Source organism: Cololabis saira, chromosome 5 (genome assembly GCF_033807715.1).
Source record: "Cololabis saira isolate AMF1-May2022 chromosome 5, fColSai1.1, whole genome shotgun sequence".
In the NCBI taxonomy this organism is placed as follows: Eukaryota; Metazoa; Chordata; class Actinopteri; order Beloniformes; family Belonidae; genus Cololabis; species Cololabis saira.
This window is the reverse complement of record NC_084591.1, coordinates 542,802-549,500: the sequence shown is the minus strand read 5'-3', so window position 1 is coordinate 549,500 and position 6,699 is coordinate 542,802. Positions and strand designations below refer to the sequence as shown.

Genomic DNA, 6,699 nt, shown 5'->3' with positions numbered 1-6,699 from the left:
CGTTTGTGTATTATATGGTTACGTTTGTGTATTATAGTGTTACGTTTGTGTATTATATTGTTACGTTTGTGTATTATATTGTTACGTTTGTGTATTATATTGTTGGTTTGTGTATTATATTGTTACATTTGTATATTATATTGTTACATTTGTGTATTATATTGTTACGTTTGTGTATTATAGTGTTACGTTTGTGTATTATATGGTTACGTTTGTGTATTATAGTGTTACGTTTGTGTATTATATTGTTACGTTTGTGTATTATAGTGTTACGTTTGTGTATTATATTGTTACGTTTGTGTATTATACTGTTACGTTTGTGTATTATAGTGTTACGTTTGTGTATTATATTGTTACGTTTGTGTATTATAGTGTTACGTTTGTGTATTATATGGTTACGTTTGTGTATTATAGTGTTACGTTTGTATATTATAGTGTTACGTTTGTATATTATATTGTTACGTTTGTGTATTATAGTTTTACGTTTGTGTATTATATGGTTACGTTTGTGTATTATATTGTTACGTTTGTGTATTATAGTGTTACGTTTGTGTATTATATTGTTACGTTTGTGTATTATATTGTTACGTTTGTGTATTATAGTGTTACGTTTGTGTATTATATGGTTACGTTTGTGTATTATATTGTTACGTTTGTGTATTATATTGTTACGTTTGTGTATTATATTGTTACGTTTGTGTATTATATTGTTATATTTGTGTATTATATTGTTACGGGCCCGTGTAAATGGACCCATGTAACGTGTTCCCTCACTACCGAATAGTTCCTGCTCCTGTTTCCCCGTCAAAAGAGCGGGTGTCGTGGATTCAGCTCCGCCCACTGGCTCCTGAGTGGGAAACCGCAGAACAATAAAGGTACCGGTGGTGAGAGATCACGTTTCCTCCCTCCGTACTAACCCGCACGGACAAGTCAGTATCCCGGCGATCAGGCCTCCGATACTTTCAGTATCTGGGTGGAGAAACTTTGCACTGCAGTTTTGAAAAGCGCGTCCGCTATCTCTCTTGAAGTCTTACGTGACGGGACGTTGTTCGCCATTTTCCTTTTGGTCTACGTAAAGTTGTCTTCCAACACTGGCCTGTTCTCTCGTCGAGAAAGATTTGGTCCATTGTGTTGAGAGACGAGCTAACCAATTCCATGATTTTATAAATTTGTGCAGGATATGAAAAGAGAGGCTCCAATAGAAGACAGAGAACATCCACCAAGAGCAGGAGTACTTTCGACAAAGTACTCTGCTATAATGAAGCAAGCATGTGAAGAATAGTGCCAGAACCAGGAATTAGAGATATGTGATCTTTCAGCCATCTAAAGACACTTGAGTTTAGAGGCTCCGCTGGGATTTGAACCCAGGATCTCCTGTTTACTAGACAGGTGCTTTGACCAACTAAGCTACAGGGCCTCCGTAACCTCTCACTTACCTCGTCTCCATGGTGATTTCTCTTACCAAAAACAACCGGGGCTTCACATACTCACATTGCATAACCTCCGCCCCCCCCCCAAAAAAAAAACACACCATGTTCCACACATGTTAGGATGTAGTAAAAAAAAACCCTCTGAGTAGATTTACTGTATCTGTAGGAATTTGTATCTTAGTTTTTATTTTTCCGACAAAACGAGGGCCTTTTTTCCCCCTAAACTTGCCCCAAAAGTCACCAAATTTTGCACCAAGCCAGACAAAAATGTGATATTTAATGGTTTGCATTAATGGGCGTGGCCTAACGGCTCAACAGCGCCCCCCGGAAAACTTTGTACCTCAAGCCCCACAATACGGTTTGACGTACATGCAGGAAAATCCGTACACACCTGTATCAGTACACAACTTAAAGAAAAGTCTCTTGGCGCCATGGCCGAAACCGAACAGGAAATCGGCCATTTTGAACATTTTGAATTAATCGTGTAATTTTGGCGCAATTTATGCCATTCCTTCGCCAGTTAATGCGGCCCGAACCGTAACGTGCACCCAGGTGTGTTATACATCAAAATGTGCGTCTCCATCCTGCGACTACACGCATTACTTTTCTCTTTCAAAAGTGTTACCGTGGCGACGCTAGACGCCAAAAGGCGCGCCCCCCTTCATCTGGTTGGTCCATATTTGATAGTCACCAGATTTTGCATGCAAGCCAGGCTTGGCGATAAATTTGATATTTCATGGTTTGCATTAATGGGCGTGGCCTAACGGCTCAACAGCGCCCCCTAGAATACTTTTCTCTGCCATAACTTTGGAAAGGTTTGACATAAAGAGTCGTGGGTGGTGTCATCGGACTCGGTATTGAGTCCTTGACCATAATTGGTGAAAATTAGCTCCGCCCCTTCTTCTGATTGGTTGTCCATATTTCCTGCCATAAATTTTAAATGTTTTGACATAGAGTTGTGGGTGATGTCACCTGAATCGGTATTGCGTCCTTGACCTTCATTGGCCTGAATTAGCCCCGCCCCTTCTTCTGATTGGTTGTCCCGATTTTCTGCTATATCTTTTGAATGGTTTAACATAGGAAGTCGTGGGTGGTGTCTTTTCTGATATGCTTATGGGGGGCAGTGGCCGTGAGTGCGAGGGCCCGTTCATCGCTGCTTGCAGCTTTAATTAGGGCCCGAGCACCTTCAGTGCGAAGGCCCTATTGTATTTGCAGGAATTCTTTGTATTATTTTTTTTATTAGGGCCCGAGCACCTTCAGTGCGAAGGCCCTATTGTATCTGTAGGAATTCTTCGCGTTATTATTATTATTATTATTATTTTTCTGACGAAAGGAGGGCCTTTTTGCCCCCCTAAACGTGCCCAAAAAGTCACCAAATCTTGCACGCAAACCAGGCCTGGCGAAAAATTTGATATTTTATGGTTTGCATTAATGGGCGTGGCAAATTTGATATTTTATGGTTTGCATTAATGGGCGTGGCAAAATGGCTCAACAGCGCCCCCCGGAAAACTTTGTGCCTCAAGCCCCACGATACGGTTTGACCTACATGCACGAAAATCAGTACACACCTGTATCATTGCACAACTTAAAGAAAAGTCTCTTGGAGTCATGCCCGAAACCGAACAGGATGTCGGCCATTTTGAATTAATCGTGTCATTTTGGCGAAATTTATGCCATTCCTTCGGCAGTTAATACGGCCCGAACCGTAACGAGCCCCCATGTGTGTTATACATCAAAATGTGCGTCTCCATCCTCCGACACCACGCATTACTTTTCTCTCTCAAAAGCGTTACCGTGGCGACGCTAGATGCCAAAAAGCGCGCCCACCCTTCATCTGATTGGTTCAGACAGAAAAAACTTTACGCCTCAAGCCCCAGAATACGGTTTGACGTACATGAACGAAAATCGGTACACATCTTTATCATGTCGCTACTTAAAGAAAAGTCTCTTGGCGCCATGGCCGAAACCGAACAGGAAGTCGGCCATTTTGAACATTCTTAATTAATCACGTAATTTTGGAGCAATATATGCCATTCCTTCGAGAATTAATACGGCCCGAACCGTATCGTGAACCCAGATGTGTTATACATCAAAATGTGCGTCTCCATCCTGCGACTATGCGCATTACTTTTCTCTTTCAAAAGTGTTACCGTGGCGACGCTAGACGCCAAAAAGCGTGCACCCCCTTCATCTGATTGGTCCATATTTGATAGTTTCCCAAAAGTCACCAAATTTTGCATGCAAGCCAGACTTGGCGATAAATTTGATATTTCATGGTTTGGATTAATGGGCGTGGCCTAACGGCTCAACAGCGCCCCCTAGAAAACTTTTCTCTGCCATAACTTTTGAATGGTTTGACATAGGAAGTCGTGGGTGGTGTCATCAGATTCTTTATGGAGTCCTTGACCTTCATTGGCCTGAATTAGCCCCGCCCCTTCTTCTGATTGGTTGTCCCTTTTTACTGCTATAACTTTTTAATGGTTTGACATAGGAAGTCGTGGGTGGTGTCATGGGACTCTGTAATGAGTTCTTAAGCTTCGCTGGCCTGAATTAGCCCCGCCCCTTCTTCTGATTGGTTGTCCATATTTTCTGACTATAACTTTTGAATGGTTTGACATATTTGAAATATGCTGGTAATGTGTCAGCCAACCACAAAAATCTCTGGAATTTTGGTGGAATCATTTATTTTTTGTCCTTGCCCGGTGCAAATGACATAAATAAAGTGCGTGGTTTGGTTGTGAAAAAATAAAAGTAATGTTACGTGAACAATAAATCAAACGCTCCCTTCCATGCAGTGTGTGTGTCTAGGAAGTAAAGACTGGAACATGCTATTCACAAAAGAACAAATAGTGGGGTTTTACTAATATTTATATCTTACAAATATTTTAAAAATTACGAAAAAACAATTCGGGACTCAGATTACATCGCTATGTTGGTATCTCCTAATTCAGTCAGTCAGAAAATGGCCAAGCTGATTCGTGGCTCAGCGGTAATGTCACTGTCTTTCGTGTGGGAGATCGTGGGATCGATCCCAGCTCAATGCAAAGATTATTGTCAGCAATTTGTGTGTTTTTTTTTTACATCAACATGTGCGTCTCCTTCCTGCGACGACGCGCATTACTTTTCTCATTCAAAAGCGTTAACGTGGCAACACTCGACGCCAAAAAGTGCGCCCCCTTCATCTGATTGGTCCATATTTCATAGTTCTCCAAAAGTCACCAAATTTTGCACCAAGCCAGGCCTGGGGATAAATTTGATATTTCATGGTTTGCATGAATGGGCGTGGCCTAATGGCTCAACAGCGCCCCCTAGAATACTTTTTTCTGCTATAACTTTTGAATGGTTTGACATAGAGAGTCGTGGGTGGTGTCATCGGACTCGGTATTGAGTCCTTGACCATAATTGGTGCAAATTAGCCCCGCCCCTTCTTCTGATTGGTTGTCCCGATTTTCTGCTATAACTTTGGAATGGTTTGACATAGAGAGTCGTGGGTGGTGTCATCAGATTCTGTATGGAGTCCTTGACCTTCATTGGCCCTAATTAGCCCCACCCCTTCTTCTGATTGGTTGTCCCTTTTTTCTGCTATAACTTTTGAATGGTTTGACATAGGAAGTCGTGGGTGGTGTCGTTTCTGATATGCTTATGGGGGGCGGTGGCCGTGAGTGCGAGGGCCCGTTCATCGCTGCTTGCAGCTTTAATTATTATTATTATTTTTCTGACAAAAGGAAGGCCTTTTTGCCCCCCTAAACGTGCCCAAAAAGTCACCAAATTTTGCATGCAAACCAGGCCTGGCGAAAAATTTTATATTTTATGGATTGCATTAATGGGAGTGGCAAAATGGCTCAACAGCGCCCCCCGGAAAACTTTGTGCCTCAAGTCCCACGATACGGTTTGTCGTACATGCACGAAAATCGGGACACACCTGTATCATGGGGCAACTTAAAGAAAAGTCTCTTGGAGTCATGCCCGAAACCGAACAGGAAGTCGGCCATTTTGAATTAATCGTGTCACTTTGGCGCAATTTATGGCATTCCTTCGGCAGTTAATACGGCCCGAACCATAACGTGCCCCCAAGTGTGTTATACATCAAAATGTGCGTCTCCATCCTGCGACAACACGCATTACTTTTCTCTTTCAAAAGCGTTACCGTGGCGACGCTAGACGCCAAAAAGCGCGCCCACCCTTCATCTGGTTGGTTCAGACCGAAAAAACTTTGCGCCTCAAGCCCCAGAATACGGTGTGACGTACATGAACGAAAATCGGTACACTCCTGTATCATGTCGCAACTTAAAGAAAAGTCTCTTGGCGCCATGGCCGAAACCGAACAGGAAGTCGGCCATTTTGAACATTCTGAATTAATCACGTAATTTTGGAGCAATATATGCCATTCCTTCGAGAATTAATACGGCCCGAACCGTATCGTGAACCCAGATGTGTTATACATCAAAATGTGCGTCTCCATCCTGCGACTACACGCATTACTTTTCTCTTTCAAAAATGTTACCGTGGCGACGCTAGACGCCAAAAAGCGTGCCCCCCCTTCATCTGATTGGTCCATATTTGATAGTTCCCCAAAAGGCACCAAAATTGGCATGCAAGCCAGGCCTGGCGATAAATTTGATATTTCATGGTTTGCATTAATGGGCGTGGCAAAATGGTTCAACAGCGCCCCCCGGAAAACTTTGTGCCTCAAGCCCTACAATACGGTTTGACGTACATGCACGAAAATCGCTACACACCTGTATCATGGCACAACTTAAAGAAAAGTCTCTTGGAGCCATGGCCGAAACCGAACAGGAAGTCGGCCATTTTGAAATCTGATTGGTCCATATTTGATAGTTCTCCAAAAGTCACCAAATTTGGCATGCAATACAGACTTGGCGATAAATTTGATATTTCATGGTTTGCATTAATGGGCGTGGCCTAACGGCTCAACAGCGCCCCCTAGAATACTTTTCTCTGCCATAACTTTTGAATGGTTTGACATAGGAAGTTGTGGGTGGTGTCATGGGACTCTGTATGGAGTCTTTGAGCTTCGTTGGCCTTAATTAGCCCCGCCCCTTCTTCTGATTGGTTGTCCCGATTTTCTGCTATAACTTTTGAATGGTTTGACATAGAGAGGCGTGGGTGGTGTCATCAGATTCTGTATGGAGTCCTTGAGCTTCGTTGGCCTTAATTAGCCCCGCCCCTTTTTCTGATTGGTTGTCCCTTTTTTCTGCTATAACTTTGGAATGGTTTGACATAGGAAGTCGTGGGTGGTGTCATGGGA

At 42.8% G+C, this 6,699-nt stretch overlaps 1 non-coding gene across 1 annotated transcript; it reads right to left on the bottom strand.

Annotated features, from left to right (window-relative positions):
• Window positions 1-1,343: 1,343 nt before the first annotated feature.
• trnat-agu (transfer RNA threonine (anticodon AGU)) lies at window positions 1,344-1,417 on the bottom strand. Its single transcript has one exon. It is a non-coding gene; the product is annotated as a tRNA-Thr (tRNA).
• Between the last annotated feature and the right edge of the window lie 5,282 nt (window positions 1,418-6,699).